At 43.2% G+C, this 16,677-nt stretch overlaps 1 pseudogene; it reads right to left on the reverse strand.

The window, feature by feature from the left end:
* Nucleotides 1–13,200: 13,200 nt before the first annotated feature.
* The window catches only part of LOC145406114 (uncharacterized), a 32,183-nt pseudogene continuing 28,706 nt past the window's right edge, over nucleotides 13,201–16,677 (reverse strand).

A 16,677-nucleotide genomic window follows, 5' to 3' on the forward strand; every position in this document is an offset into this window, starting at 1 on the left:
ACTCAGCCAAAGTTAGGTCTATACCTGTATTAATTCTTACTCCCAATAGGCATTTTACGAGCTGATTGTACTGTCGGATTATTCCTTTTGGGTTATCTGTCAACCAAGTCTCTGCGCTATATATAAGTGCAGAAGTTACTGCTGCATCAAATAGTTTACGCTTGTATATAAATGGCATGTCAGTATTCATTTCACAAAAAATGGAAAACTTATTAACAAGAGCTGAACTGCCAGACTCATGACATGAAAGTACAGTATTAGTCTTTCCATCGTCTGTGAACGAGGCTCCAAGGTACAAGTATATTGAGCTATATTTTATTTCTAAAGTATTGGTATAAAAAGAAGCCTTATCCCTGTAGTCATAATTAATCACAAAAAACTTAGATTTCTTTTCATTCAGATACATTCCATATTCATTACAGTATTTACTAGTATATCAAGTTTTCTCTGACACATCTCTCTAGAGGTGGCAAGAATGACGGTGTCATCCATTAGCAGTAAACTATGTAAATTACCTAAATATCCATCAGCTTGAATAGTTTCTTTTAGCATCTTCACCAACTTGTCTAAGTAAATTACAAACAACAAGCAACTGGTCGGGGCACCCTGTCGTACCCCTATAGTGGCAGAAATTATAGATGATTTCAGAACATTCTGTGTACTCTTATACATAGACTTTACTGCACCAAGCATCCTTCTCCCACAAACTAGCGATTTCAAGTGACTTATCAGTTTTCCTCTAGCTACCTTGTCATATGCTTTACTATAATCCACAAACATAATATATAGTTTCTTTCTTGTACTTATAGCAAAGTCAGTTAGCAATCTTAATGTCATTAACTGGTTTGTACATCCTCTACCCTTCTGCCCACCTGCCTGACATTTATCTATCGAACATCATAACCTGAGTCTATTGAGTAATGGGGGAGGCGGTGGCTCAATCGGTAGAGAGTTGGCCTGCAGTCCTGACGGACCCGGGTTCAAATCCCGCTGAGGCAGGGAACGGTTTAAGGATTTGAATTTCATAAAATCAGACTTTACTGATCTACCAGAAGACCCGCCGACATGCCGTAAAAATACCCCCGCTAATACCAATACATCAGTCCTATATGAGACAGCCCTAGCATGTATTCAGTATGGACGATGGGTGTTAGCGCCGAAGTGGTGACATGTAGAGGTGCGCGGTATGTAGGAGGACTACTGGGCCTTGAAATCAGGCTGTGAAGCCTATGCCTAGAGTCGGTCACATAAAAAAAAAAAAAGGGTATCACAAATTTTGGCCATTGTGTCCATAATACTATCTATCTATCTATCTATTGCCAGACGCCTCAATCCCGTTTGGGGTGGCCACAAACAAATCGCCTCCAAGTCGCCCTGTCCCCCGCCATTTCACTACCCTGCTCCCAACTCACACCCCCCTCTCTCATATACCTCTCCACCCCATCCCTCCATCTCATCCTCGGTCTCCCCCTCCCTCTTCCACCCTCCACCTCACTCACATACACTCTCTTCGTCAGTCTTTCACCCTCCATCCTCTCCACATGGCCAAACCACCTCAGTGTGTTCCTCACAACGCTTCCTATCACATCCACATCAACACCACAACGCTCCTTTATATCCTCATTCGTCAGCCTGTCTCTCCACGTGACTCCACAGGCTCCTCTTAAATAACTCATTTCCACTGCTCTCACTCTTGACTTGTGTCCTTCCAACAATGTCCAAGCTTCACTTCCGTACGTTAGAGTTGGTATCACAATACTGTCATGTAGTAACTTTTTTACTTCCATGCTCACTTCCCTGTTTCTTATCACTGCTTTCAAGGAACCAGCAACCTTTCTTCCCTGCTGTACCCTTTCAAGCACTTCACCCTCCAAACCTCCATCCTTACTCATCACACTACCCAAATACTTAAACGTACTCACATTTTCCAATTCCTCACCATCCAACCTCGCTATAGATTCACTGACTTCACCTCTCTCAAAGACCATCACTTTACTCTTCCCTACATTCACCTTTAGGTTCCGTTTCTTACACACTCTCTCAAACTCATCCACCAAGCCTTGCAGCTCCCCTTCGTCTTCACTCAACAACACAGTATCATCTGCAAACAACAGTACAGGGAGTTTCCAAACACTATCCTCTCTCACCAGGGCCACTCCAACATCCACTACCCTACCTTGTACCTCTTTTATTACCCCATCCATGTACAGATTGAACAACCATGGCGACATGACACATCCCTGTTTCAAACCAACTTTCAAAGAGAAAAATTCACTTAGTTCACCATCCACACGCACTGCAGCCTTAGCACCATCGTACATACTCTTCACAGCATTCAGCAACTTCCCATCTACTCCATATATTCTTAACACTTTCCACAATCCTTGTCTATCCACCCTGTCATATGCTATAACACAATCAAACTTATTACCAGACTTGAATATTGTCACTAGGCTATTGTAACACCAAGTTATGGGGTAACACATACCCAAAAACATGACATTGAATAAATGCAAGAGAAACAACAGCCATGTGCCTGGTAGCCCACACACACAAAAGAAAAAAAAAATCTGCGGTAGGTTCTTGTTATAAATCGTTTTTCTTTAGTTTTCGTTGTCTCGTTACCCCTTAATTAAAATGGCTTCCATTTATTACAGTCTTGCTAACTCGGAACGAATTTTTAATTTTCTTTCGAACTGAAAAAATTAGGTATAATCTTCATTAGCGAATTCGGTACTAGGCGACTCTACCAGTATTAATAAAATTGTGCGGTAATAGACAGAATAATCCAGGGGTGATACAGTGGTTAAGGGGTAGATTACAGGAATGTTGGTCGTAAAAAACTGACGTATTCAGTCCGTTGATCATATATATATATATATATATATATATATATATATATATATATATATATATGTAACTGCTGCTACTTCTTGACGATTTTTGTCCCCTTGTGAAAGTTCTCTCTCAATAAAAGAATCCATGAAGGCTATACCTAATTGCCTTCCCCAAAATGAGAAGCAACGTCACCAAGTGGCAACAATAAACTGTACCTCTTTCACCTTACTTGGCCATGGTTTTCGTGCTTCTGCAGTGACTAGCAACATATTCTAGTATTGATCTCTTATTCAGCCTCAGGATTCAACATTAACAGATAGTAATTTTTGGCCAAGTTTGAGTAGTGTTATAGGGGTAGGGTAGTACTAGTAGTAGTAGTAGTATTGTTCCCTAGGCAGTCTGGCCGAACAGCCCCGAGTCCCTTAGGAAGGCCATGGCCGAGACCGGGCTTTCCCACAGAGCTCTCAAAGAATGTATGTTGTGTTGTTGGCGTAGGTGATTGTGTGCAATGCAGTCTTCCATAATGTGCTTAATAGTATGGGGTGCTGTGTTGCATCCTGGACAGGCATCAGCGACGGAGTCATCCAGCCTCTTCTGGTAACTTAAGGGGGCTGGATGGTGCCCACATCTCAGCCTGGCCAGGTGGACCCTGTCCTCACGAGGAAGATAGGATTCAGAAGGGTGGATGTCAGGAGGCCGTGCATGCAGCTGTGTGTTGTCTTTAGTGACTGAATGGAGTGGCGAGTGATCTGAGTGTGGATATGCTTCTGGAACCTGGTCTGAGGTGAGCGAGGGGGGAGAGATGAGAGTATTTGTGTATGGTATCGTGTGCTGGGTGTTGTTTTGATGTTCCTTGGTGTGGTGGATGTGCTGCCATGTACTGTAGTGGATGTTGTGGGTTTGTGGAGGCTGCAGCAAGAAACTGGGTGCCTTTCATGTCTAAGTGATCCTTGACTTTGAGGACTTTGGTTTCTTGATGTAGGTGGTCTGTGGGTGTAGTAGCTGTGCAGCCTGTAATTATTTTTAGCGCCTTGTTCTGTATGGTCTGTAGAGTGTTGTAGTGTGTTTTGGTGAGGTTAGAAGCCCAGGCAGGGCTTACATAATTTATCACTGAACGTATGTATTGTATGTATACTGTGGTGGTGGTTTCTTTGTTGTGTCCGAATGTTGTATTGGCAAGTGACCTCAAAGCATTGAGTCTTGGTGTTATTTTATTTTTAATATTTGTGATGTGTTGTTTAAATGACATTGATGTATTGTACGTTACACCTAGGATTTTGTGTGTGTGTGTGTGTGTGTGTGGTAGTGGAGTGTTGTTTATGGTGAGGTGTGGGATGTGACTGTGTTCTGCTGTCCAGTTTGTGAGAAGAGTCACTGTAGATTTGGCTGGGGCTATTTTGAGCCTGTTTGTGGTGAACCATTCGTGTAGTGTGTTGAGGTAAGGTTGAATGATATGTGCAGCTGTGTTTGCATTTTAGTGCATACATGTAAGTGTTATATCATCTGCATAGGAAGCTATGTGTAACTGTGGTGTGTGGGGTGTCGGTACATTGTGCATGTATTGGTTAAAGAGTGTAGGGGACAAAACAGATCTTTGGGGGACGCCGTTTGTGAAGTTTCTGATGTTAGAAGACTGACCAGCAAATGTTACGTGTGCACATCTGCCTGCTAAGTAGTTTGCCAGACATCTTTTTGTGTTATTGTGCATGTTTGTGTTGAGTATTTTGTTCGTGAGGTTGTGGCAGGAGATGGCATCAAAAGCTTTGCTAATGTCTAGTGTGATTAGGAGTGTTCTGTGTGGTGGCCTAGCTGAATTCATGCCATCGAAAACTCTGCATAAGATCTGTAAGAAGGGTGTTTGTGGAGTGTAGTGGCCTAAAGCCATGTTGTGACTGGGCTAGGGTGATTGTGAGGTGTGACTAGTTGTAGTACCAGTCGTTCAGTGACTTTAGAGGGGGTGCAGAGGAGTGTGATGGGGCGATGTGAGGAGGGTAACGTGGGGTCTTTGTTGGGTTTAGGGATAGTGATGATATTGCCATGCTTCCAGATGTTGGGTATTATGTTGTGTGAGTAGCTGTAGTTTGATATGTTGGTGAGTGCTTGTATGCCTTGTGGTCCTAGGTGTTTATGGTGAATGTTGCTTATGTTGTCTGATCCACATGCAGATGAGTGCTTGAGGTTGTTAATGATGTGCTTCGTCTGGTTGTAAGTGAAAGGTGCATAGTCTGGCTCTGTGGGGAACTGTCTCTTACGTCGGATGATATGTCGGTCTTTGGGATGGGGGTTTAGATGGCTGACTTGTGAAAAGTGATTGATGAGAGTGTTTGCTTGTTGTTTGTTTGAGGGTATGGTGTCTGTTGTTGTGATGGCAGCATGTGATTGTGTGGTGTTGCTGTTGGAAAGTGTGATGCTGTTTAGTGTTTTGTAGAGTTTGCTGATGTTTGATTTGTGGTCAAATGTTTGGAGGTACTTTTTCCAGTTTAGTGTTTGCTATTCTGATATTTTATTGTTTATTTGAGTGTTGAGTCCTTGTACTTGTTGTATGGTGTCTTGTGTATGGGGTGTTGGGGAGTGTCGCAGTGTCCCGTTGTCTGATGGGGCCTTGAATTTCTGGTGTGAAGTTGGAGTTGTGTCTCTTTCTGTTGCCTCTAGGGATGTGTCTTTTATCTGCATTTTGTATAATTGTATTGAAAGTGTGCACAGCGGTGTTGATGTTCGTGATGGGTGTACTGTTTAGTGTTTCGAAATGTTGTTCTGTTTCAGTTACAAAGGCCTCCCAGTTGGCTCTCTTATAATTAGTGTATGGGTGTTTGTGGCCAACTGGGGTGATTCTGGGTTTGGTAGTGATGATGATTGGGAGGTGATCAGAACCTAAGGTTTTGACCACTCTTCATGATGTAGTGGGGGCGAGGTTTGGGGAGCAGAAGGTGATGTCTGGAGATGATGGGAGGAAGAGGGCTTGGTGTGGGATATGGGTATGTTGGTCTAGATTGTTCAGTATGAAAAGATGATCTATCTGGGAATGTAGTACCAGCCCTCTGTCTGTGTCAGGGTTGTTGACATGCCAGGCCGACGACTTGGCGTTGAAATCACCACCCAGGATGATGGGTATATTAGTGATGTGGTGTATCTGTGGAGAGTAATTGTGTGGTACTGTGGGGGATGATTGGAAGGAAATGTATATGTTAGCGATTGTTATGTGTGATTTATTACCAATGCGTATTTTAATTGATTGTATTTCTGTAGTGGTGTCATGTGGGGGCAGAAGTGACTTTGTGTGTGCACTGGTATCTGCAAAGTTGATGGATTTGTGTACCAGGGTGATGAGTCCACCGCCACCGCCGTCGGCCCAGTTTTGCCGAATGGTGGTGAAGTTATGAAATGTCAGTGTTTTTTGTGCTCTGTGTAGTTTTGTTTTTTGTAAGATGGTAATGTGTATGTTCTGTTGTTTGATGAATTGTGTGAGTTCTTGTTTTTTGGTGTTTATGCCATCTATGTTTAACTGAAGGATTTTTATGTTGTGTGTGTGATGTGTGTTGGCTGCTGCAGCATGGGGGATAGATGGTGTGGGTGGAGGGGAAGGGGTAGGAGGAGGTTGTGATGGAGGTAAGGGTTGAGGTGGATTAGGATGGGTTGGAATGGGAGGAGTTGGGGGACTGGATGGTGTGGGAGGGATTGGTGGGTTTGGCTGTGGAGGTGTGAAGGAAGTAGGAGTAGGATTGGAAGGGGGGTTGGTCGGTGGGGGAAAGGAGCATAAGGAGCAGGTCCAGGTGTTTGTGTAATGTTTTCTGGATGCAAGTGTTGTGCAGGTGTAATGGGTCCAGTTCTTGCAGGAATTGCACTGAACTGAACCCTTTGTCTGTCGGCTCGATGTGAAAGGTTTTGAGCATGTTGGACATATGTATATATTTGTTGGTGGGTCCTGGATTGCTCTCAATGTCCCCGCTAGAAGAAGTCATTGAGAAATGACAGCTGGGGAGTCATTTCTCGGTGTAGAAAAAACGGTGTTGTTGTGTGTGTTGTGTTGGGAGATGTGGTACTTGCCCGGGCGACCGAAGCCACTCCCAGGTACTCGAGCCCCGTGAGGGGCCGGGGAGGTTTGCGGTGGTTTGGCCCCCATGCTGTCCTCCTCTTCTCTTCGACAGCCTCTGGGGGGTAGACCCACGACGAAGATGCCACCGCTCCAGGGGTAGGGTTATAGAAGTAGACTGTAGCACCAGTCGAGCAGGGCAGTACTCCCAAGGTGGATGGAAAGCTGATGACAGGGAGAGCTAGAGCTCCCGTTTCGTCAGCCCTCGGGACTAGTTCCTGACCATCTCCCTTTGCTGAGCTTTTTCAGTGTCTCAGTAACACAGACAGTAAGCTAACATGCTCTCCAATACAAGTTTCTCTTACTGTCAACACCAAACTACGTGCACAGTACACACTGCACTTCCTTTTCAAAATTTGAAATGAAAAATGGCAACCAATAACCAAGTCTCAGAGTCCCCAGGGGGGGGGGACCATAAATGCCCCCACCATCCGCCTCTCTCTCGGTGACAACTCAACGAGCCGCCTGGAACCGCTGTCTGACTCACTTCTTCATTTCTGCAACATTCGCGGCCTTCCCTCTAACTTTCACTCTGTTGAGCACCACCTCTCCTCCTCTAAACCTCACCTTCTCTTCCTAACTGAGACTCAGCTGTCTGAGGCAACTGATAGCAAACCCTTTTCTGTATCATCCTACTTTCTCTATACTCATTTCAAAGCCAAAGCTGGCTGTTGTGAATATGTACTCAATGACTTATCTTGCTCTCATGTTCCTGAACTTGATTTTTCTGAATTCTCCACTCTCTGGCTTCGGCTTTCCTGTCATTATCTGACTATATATATCTGTGCTGTTTACTTACCCCCTAATTCTACTGACTACGAAAAATTCTTCGACTATCTTACATCTACGATGGAACACATTCTATCCATTTCTCCTTTCTCTGAAATCTCATTCTAGGAGATTTCAATGTTCACCACCACCTTTGGCTCTTCTCTCCTTTCACTGATCCATCTGGTGAACAAGCCTACACCTTTTCTATCCTTAATGACCTAGAGCAGCTTGTACAGCACCCTACCCATATCCCAGACCGCCTTGGAGAGAGCTACAACATACTTGACCTCTTCCTTACAATTATTCCTTCAGCTTACACTGTTAATCTTTCCTCTCTGTTGGACTTCTCCGATCACAACCTTATTACCTTAACCTGTCCTATCGCTAAGGTATGGCCTGTGGACCCTCCAAAGAAACGTCAATTGTGGCACTTTGGGGCTGCAGATTGGGAGGCCCTTAGGCAGCACTTCTTTGATTTTCCCTGGAATGATTATTGATTCCATGGCCGGGAGACATCTGAGAGTGCATTGGCATTACGGAGGTTATTCTCTCGGGCATGGAAGCATACATTTCCTTCTCATATCCTTTAACTAATGCAAGAAAGCCTTGGTTTAATCACACTTGTTCTAATGCTGTCCACAAAAAGGAGAGGGCACAGAAAAAGGTACCAGAGTCAAGCCACCCCTGAATCACATCTTTTTTTATGATCCTGCCCGGAATCATGCTAAGTCTGTTCTCTCTGTCAAAAATAATTTCATCCATACTAAATGCTCTCAACACTCCAACTCGAATTCTTCCCTCTCCTTCTGGCACCTTACCAAAAACCTTTCTAACAACGTTACCTCATCATCCTTCCCTCTGTAGCTATTTCTTCTACTGATAAAGCAGATCTCTTTGCTCAGACTTTCTCCTCCAATCCCACCTTAGACGATTCTGGTGCTGTTCCTCCATCACTTCCCCCCTCTGACTTCCACATGGCTGACATTAAAATTTCTTCAGCTGATGTATTTTCTGTCATAACTGGCCTCAGTACTAACAAGGCATATGGGCCTGATGGAGTCCCTCCTGTTCTCCTCAAGAACTGAGCTTCTGTGCTTACACCCTGCCAAGGTAAACTCTTCTGCCTTTGTCTATCAACTTGTACCTTTCATTCTTGCTGGAAGTTTGCTCTCATTCAGCCAGTCCCAAAGAAGGGTGACCATTCCCAACCGTCAAACTATCGTCCAGTTGCTTTAACATTCTGTGTCTCAAAAGTTTTCGATTCGGTTCTTAACAGAAAAATTTTAAAGCATCTTTTCTGTCCCAACCTTCTTTCTGATTGCCAGTATAAGTTCCATCAGGGACTCTTCACTGGCGATCTTCCCACCTACCTTTCAGACTCCTGGTCATCCTCCTTTTGGGAGGAAAAGCTTTGCCATTGCACTTGACATCTCGAAGGCTTTTGATCAAGTCTGGCATAAATCTGTCATATCCAAACTGCCCCCTTACGGTTTCTATCCTTCCATCTGTGCCTTCAACTATAGCTTCCTTTCTGGTCGTTCTATAGCCGCTGTTGTAGACAGCCATCGTTCTTCTCCTAGATCTATCAACAGTGGTGTTCCTCAGGGCTCTTTCCTATTTCCAACTCTCTTCCTTTTATTCATCAGCGACCTTCTAAGCTTTACATCTAACCCTATCCACTCGTACTGTAATGATTCCACCCTTCACCTTTCCATTCGGTTCCCACAACGTCCATCTCAGCAGTTACTTCAACAAACAAGGGAGGAGGCTATGGCACACTTAATGTCTGACTTGGCTTGTATATCTGGTTGGGGTAAAAATTATCTTGTTGTTTTTAATGCATCAATGACTCAGTTCTTAAACCTATCAATCCGACAAAATCTTCCACAGGTGTACCCACTAATGTTTAATAATATTCAGCTCAATCCTGCATCATCCTTGAACATGTTTGGGGTTTCATTCACTCGGAACTTATCTTGGAAAGATCATATTATATCTCTTGTAAAATCTCCTTCCAAGTGATTAGGTGTGCTAAGCCGATTCTGTACCTTCTTTACCTCCGCAGAGTTGTTGACATTGTACACGGGTTTTAATTGTCCCCATGTAGAGTACAATTCTCATGTGTGGGGAGGCTCCCCACATACAGCTCTTCTCAATAGGGTGGAGTCAAAGGCTTTCCGTCTCTTTAACTCTCCTCCTCTTACTGGCTCCTTTCAACCTCTGTCTCTCTGCCGCACTGTTGCATCTTTATCTCTTTTCTGTCGCTACTTCAATGGTCACTGCTCCTCTGAACTGTCTCCTTGCATCCCTCCACCTCTTCGACTGGCGCGTAGCACCCGTCTAGCAACAAACTCTCATCCGTTTTCTGTCCACCTTTCTAATGCAAGAGTTAACCGTTACTCCCAGGCCCTCATTTATGTAACAGTTCAGCGCTGGATCTGTCTCCATCTGTCTGTATTTCCTGCGTCCTATGTTTTCCAGTCTTTCAAACGCAGTGTGTCCAGGCATCTCGAAATGATCGGATCTTGAATTTGGCTCTCTTTTATTTTTTGTTTTTTTTCATGGAAGGAACAGTTTGCTGGCTCCTGGCCTTTAGTTCCTTTTTCCCTGCATAAGAAAAAAAGAGGGTATGGTAAAAATATATCACTATAATATAGTGGTTAAGACTGATCCGGGCTGGAGGTGGGAACAGTTTAGGGATCTGAAGAACTAAACCAGTGCCGCGGAGCTGTACACAGATCGTCTGTAATTATATCCATGTTACTCTAACTTGGCATAATATTATCATCTCTTCATATTTATAACAGGGATGTTAAAATATAATGCTCGTCAAGAAGGATATTGTGGAATGGACTTAGAGCCAAAACACTGTCATTTTCTGCCATTGATCTACGCGAATTAAACTACTAAAGGACGAAACCTGGGACAGGTTAGTGTAAAAGGATTACTGTATAGTAAAGATATCACCAGACTGAAAGGGTTAAGATTGATCTGGGATGGAGCTGGGAATACTGTAGTTTATCCATCCATCCATCCATCATCCAGTCCTACATTGCCCCATGAGGAGCGTAGGAGCCCCGGGCTAGGAAAGTTGGTCCTGACATTTAAGATGAGAGTGACCAGCCTCACATCCCTGAGTGGCATTGCGTGAGCAATGAACCCTAACCATCCCTTGGATATAAACCTTCACCGGCTCAATCCGACTGGAGCGCAATAATTACCCATTAAACCACCAGGCGCCAAAATTTGGTTATACGGTTACCACCCAGCGTAGTAAATGGTATCCTGGTGTACAGGAAACCATTTGGCTTGTCACTCAGTGTAGTCACCCACAGACAGAAGGAAGAGGAAAGAATGAAGGAAGAAAGACAGAAGAGGGAGTGTAAAGTCACCCGTAGGCAGAAGGACGAGGAAAGACTGAAGGAAAGACAGGAGGGAAAGAAGGATGGAGGAGAGGAAAGGGCAGACACCCGAGGGCAGCACTACCTACTACATCGAGTGAGTGGATGGTGAGCGCCTCCACCTACCACAAGGGAATAGTTTAGAGATTTAAAAACTTTACCAGTTTCGTGGAGCTAAACACAATTGGTCTGTTATTATCCTGCTCCGCCAGACAATTTGTCTCTTAAACCTTACCCCCTTGCTGAAGTCGTGGCCCCTCCCGTCCCCACCCACTCTCGGGGCGATTGGTGAGAAGGGGCAAAGCGGAAGACAAGTTACCTGGTGGTGGGTATAGCTGCATTAGAATACTAGGGTTTCTTTGACCATGAAAGGCCAATTCTATGCAATACTTACATGATATTTAACCCTGGAATCAGTGGACTATTTTTCTGAGCCAGGAAGCCAAGATGAGATGAGTTGTAGATGGTACGGGACACATAGAAGTCACACCGACCTGGAGTAGTATTACCGGGTAATAGAAGTAGTAGTATTTTATTATTATTATTATTATTATTATTATTATTATTATTATTATTATATTATTTACTTCCTCCAGGAGGTGTATGTTTTACCCCGCGTTGATTTCTTTGTTTGTCTCTCTGTCTGTCTGTCTGTTTGAGTTTAGCAGGATTGCAGAAAAAAAGTTATGAGCGGATTTTGCTGAAATATTTTGGAGGGATAGGGTATGGCCCAATTAACAATCGATTAGATTTGGGGTGTGATCCGGAATTTTGTTTGTTTGTTTGTTCGCACCATATATCCAAAAGTTCTCAAATAATTTCAATGAAAGTTTGTGGAAGGGTGGGCCACGGGCCAAGGAAGAATTCTTTATATAAATATATATATATATATATATATATATATATATATATATATATATATATATATATATATATACATATATATATATATATATATATATATATATATATATATATATATATATATATATATATATATATATATATATATATATATATATATATATATATATATATATTTTTAGGGGGGGGGGGATTCTACCACACAGAATCTCCAAAAGTTCTCAATGAATTTTAATGAAATTTTGTGGAAGGGAGGGCAATGGGTCGAGAAATATTTGATTAAATTTGAGGGCGCATCCAAAACTGGATCCGGTTTTGGCGGAGGTATGTGCTCTCTGTGTGCCCCAGTAGTTATTATTATTATTATTATTATTATTATTATTATTATTTTTATTATTATTATTAGTATATTGTTACTAACGACCTTATTACTGAAACAGGGCGTGCTAAGATGTAAGCAAGGACCAAGTTTATGATAACCATTTACGGAACATTTATATTTGTTAGCCTGGATCAACCTCCTTTTTACATCAAAGAGAATATTCATCCATAACACTGAAAGGTCAAGCATGTTCTGTCATCATCAAATGAATTAGAAATTATCGTCAACAACTGAACGCATGTCGAAATTATTTCCCTCTCAGACTCAACAGTACGGGCCTAAAAATCGTGTTCTTATATCAAAGGTCGCGCTGGTGTAGTCAAGCCTTCTTTTTCTTATATACGATTATAAAACCCAAAAAGACATTGGGTGCTGGAGAGTGAGTCCATGTGGTGGCACCGATATAACGAGGCGGCGGAGTTTTCCGATTATACAATCCTTCAACTCCCTCCCTATCCCCCGATGGAAGGATGGTGGACTGCAGGAGCCTGGCAGTTTCAGCCAGAAGCCTACTTGGTTAACGTTCAGATGAACTTGGGGTTGCAACTACTACCACTGCCACAACAACAACAACAACAACAACAACAACTACTACTACTACTACTACTACTACTACTACTTTTTTTTTTCTTTAAATCACCTCCATCCACTGGGAAATTATACTGTGAAGATCAAAACCAACCTTCCTAATACAGTTCTCCATTTGGAGTTGTAATGTGAAGGTTAACACTAATCCTCATATTACAATCCTTGTCCCCAAACGCGCCAACGGCTGTGGTTACCAACCATTTACTATTACTATTAGTATTTTATTTTATACTTATTGATATTACAGTGTAAATAAAGACATTAAACTATTGGAGTCGCTGGTCTATGAGATTTTCGACCACTGTAGCTTCGTAATCCATACCCGCCAGAGAGACAGGCCTGAGGGATGATGATCTTGTGCCCCTGAGACCTAGCAGAGCAGACCTCACGAGGAAGAATGACAGTCAACATCTCATCCAGGTCATAACAGAACTCTGCGGTTGACGTATCTTCTCAGAAAGAACCTCTGCAAGTCTCGAGTAGAATCTCACCAACTCTGAACCCATCCCACCCGATGTTGTGAAAACAAGGGGAGTGAATCGACCGTGGTCCACATGTTGGATCCTTTCTTTATAATTTCTATTTTTTTCTTGTTCATTCCTTCGGTGTGCTGCTTCGAGAGACCGTTCGCAATGAAATGCTGCCATGGGATCGAATATCCTGATGTCAAAGAACGCCCTCTGCCCACATGTCAAGAAACATCGAGCACTGACATCCACTCTTGCATCGTTTGATGTGTTTGCTGCTCTATGGGTGAAGTGCTCGCCGTCCAGGGGTAGCAGAGCTGGCTCAGTCGTGGCATCATGGCATATTTCCTGCAGCATTTTGGCAGTGAGGTAGCGTCCTTCGTCGTGTTGGATGCAAACAAAGCTTCCCTTCTTGCATACCATTGCATGGTTTGCATCAAAGGCTGTGCCATAGGCACAGCGTTGAGGTAGGTTCTCTATTGGTCACCCATATCTCAAGGCTATGGCATCAATAAATTCTTGTTTGTTGAAGTGGAAGCTTTTTGCCTTGAGAGGCAGGGTTGTGAGACAGTTCGATGCCCCAACCTCCTGTGAAATTTCAACTCTTCTGCAATGGTTTGGTGTTAGATGTTCGATTACGTGCTGCAGCTGGTCCTTTTGTCTTGCTTCACACTCCTTGCTTATCTGTGTCTTTATGTCTTTCTGCCTTTGGTGGTCGATTTCACTCGTCTCAACGTGGGCGCAAATCTTCTGTGACAAGAATTCGGTGGGCCTGAGTGAACTTCTGTGTTCGTAGCTTGCCACGGCTGCTGGATTTATAATGCCAAGGCCTCCCATCCTGGGTGGTAGTGCTAGAAGGTCCCTCTCTTCTGGTGTGGGGATGTGGCCATTGGTTAGAGATGGGAGGAATGAATCCCTGATAGCACCCTCCAGTGTCTATAGCAGCAAATCAATGTCTGGTATGGTCCTCAACACGAAGGTCCACTTGTGCTTCACACCATAGGTAAATGAGCTGTATGCTGCATGGGATTCTGTTTTTGCGTGGCTGGATAGTATATGAATTTCTTGTACCCATGTCTTTACCTTATCATTCACATATTTGTCTTTGAATTCCTTGGTTCCAATCACAGCACCTAGATGCCTCTGACCTTCCTTGGTCACTACCACGTTTGTGCCTCTAAATGCTTCCTGTGCATCTTGATAGTAATATGGCTTCACGATCAAGATGAACTTACTTGCATTATGGTAGTAACCAATTTCAGGGCCATGAGATGTTACAAGGTCCCACCATTTCCTCACATCTTCCACCTTGCCAGCACCAGTGAGATCATCTGCATAGGCTACCTGTTTTACATTGGTGGCCTCGTATTTGATCTGTTGTTGCAGCACTGTCATCGCCAGGTCGTACATAGCCATGGCAACGGGGTCCCCCTGGGTAGTTCCTTATGTGGACTGGATTACACCGACATCGTGAGCAGCTGTCTCACCTACAATGTAGAGCTCTGCTGGTTCTCTGTAGGTGTTTTCCATATATTGGGCAAATGCTGGGCATTTAACCTTGATGTTGTGCAGCATTGCCTCCCGGTTGATGGAATTAAATGCATTTGAGGCATCAACTAATAATACTGCCTGACAGTCCTCTTCCTCATATATTTTCCTTATGGAGTGAACTGCTGCCTCACCTCCTGCCTGCTAGCCTGCACACACTTGGATTTTGCCAACTTCCTGTTTCACATCATCTTTCACCGCCTCCATGATGCATTTTCCTGTAATCCGTCTTAAGGCTTCACCCACCCTGATGGGCCTGCATCCAGGATTCTTATCAAGGGGGATTAGTCTGCAAGCCGTCAGTGCGTCGATGTTTCTGCACTGACTTGAAGCCAGCTTCCTCGCCAGTGAGGCAACGGTGTTACATAGGTCTGTTGCTGCCTCCCCAAACTTGATGTTACTGAGGATTACTCGCCAAGATTTTGCATCCAGGCCTGACGATCCTGCCCCTCCCTGTGTGTACATTTCCTTCCGCCACACCATATCTCCAGGTACCCTGTCATATATGATGGGATTGGGAGGAGTGTAGTTGCTGTCAAGCTTTGACTGGGCACTTGCTTGTCGTGCAGTCGGATGTTTTTCTTTTAGTTGTTGCATTGTTTCATCTGTCAGGTCAAGTACCACTGCTACTACTGCTGCTGCTACTACTACTACTACTACTACTACTACTACTATTACTACTACTACTACTACTACTAATAATAATAATAATAATAATAATAATAATAAGAGCAGCTACTACTACTAATATTACTACTACTACTACTACTACTGCTACTACTACTACTACTGCTGCTGCTGCTGCTGCTGCTGCTGCTGCTGCTGTTTTTTTTTTTCAGCTCGGTCTTGAATGTGTTTTGTAAACAGGTAAGCAGGCTAACTACAGCTAATTCTCACAACTCTTCCATATATGACCATTGAAAATTGGGAATGTGACATTCCTCTCGTCATTTAATATTAAGTATACAGCCGTAATTCCTATCGACTGCACGAGCTTCGTTCGTGTATTCAGTTTTAAGTGTCGTGTTGCAAGTGCCTTTGTTGATTTCGTAATATTCCCTTCTGAACGATTTATTCTACATTAAAATTACACATCAGTATCCTGATGCATTTTTTTAAAGCAAACTATATTAATATCAATCCGTGTGGTAACACACATAATAATGTTAATGTGTAATCTCTTAAATAAATCGAAAACAAAATGGAACTACGAAGCTTACGATGCCTCTTTGAATAAAGTCCAAAGCCTTTATTTTCTCCTGAAATATAAGAAGATATAGTCTCTCTACATCCAGGTTACCAACTGTACCACCTGCTATACAACAACAAGGGGGAAATGTATTATGTTCAAAAGTCTGACATGCCAGAAAATCGAAGTTGAGACGAGAGCGCATTTTGTCATATAGTATATTGGATAAGTAGTCAGGAACAAAACATTGTCTACTGCTCCATAGCGTTTACTTCACATTTAGGGCATGTCACATTTTCTTCCCTAATGCCTTATACTAAGAAGAATCATCTTTCGACTGAACAATAACAAGCCTCTCTCAGTTCAGCAACATTGGCCTGCAGAGGAAAGTGAGAAGTAGGAGCGATGAAATATTAGGCCAACTTTTGACGGAAACTGCATATCTTCCTTCTCCTCCTCCTCCTCATCATCATCATCATGCTAATCTATGCCAAGATGCTTAAGCTATAAAATAAATCACATCTCTTACCTAGGTCAAT

Source organism: Coenobita brevimanus, chromosome 8 (assembly GCF_032717465.1).
Source record: "Coenobita brevimanus isolate Jiangsu-jjx chromosome 8, ASM3271746v2, whole genome shotgun sequence".
Classification (NCBI taxonomy): Eukaryota; Metazoa; Arthropoda; class Malacostraca; order Decapoda; family Coenobitidae; genus Coenobita; species Coenobita brevimanus.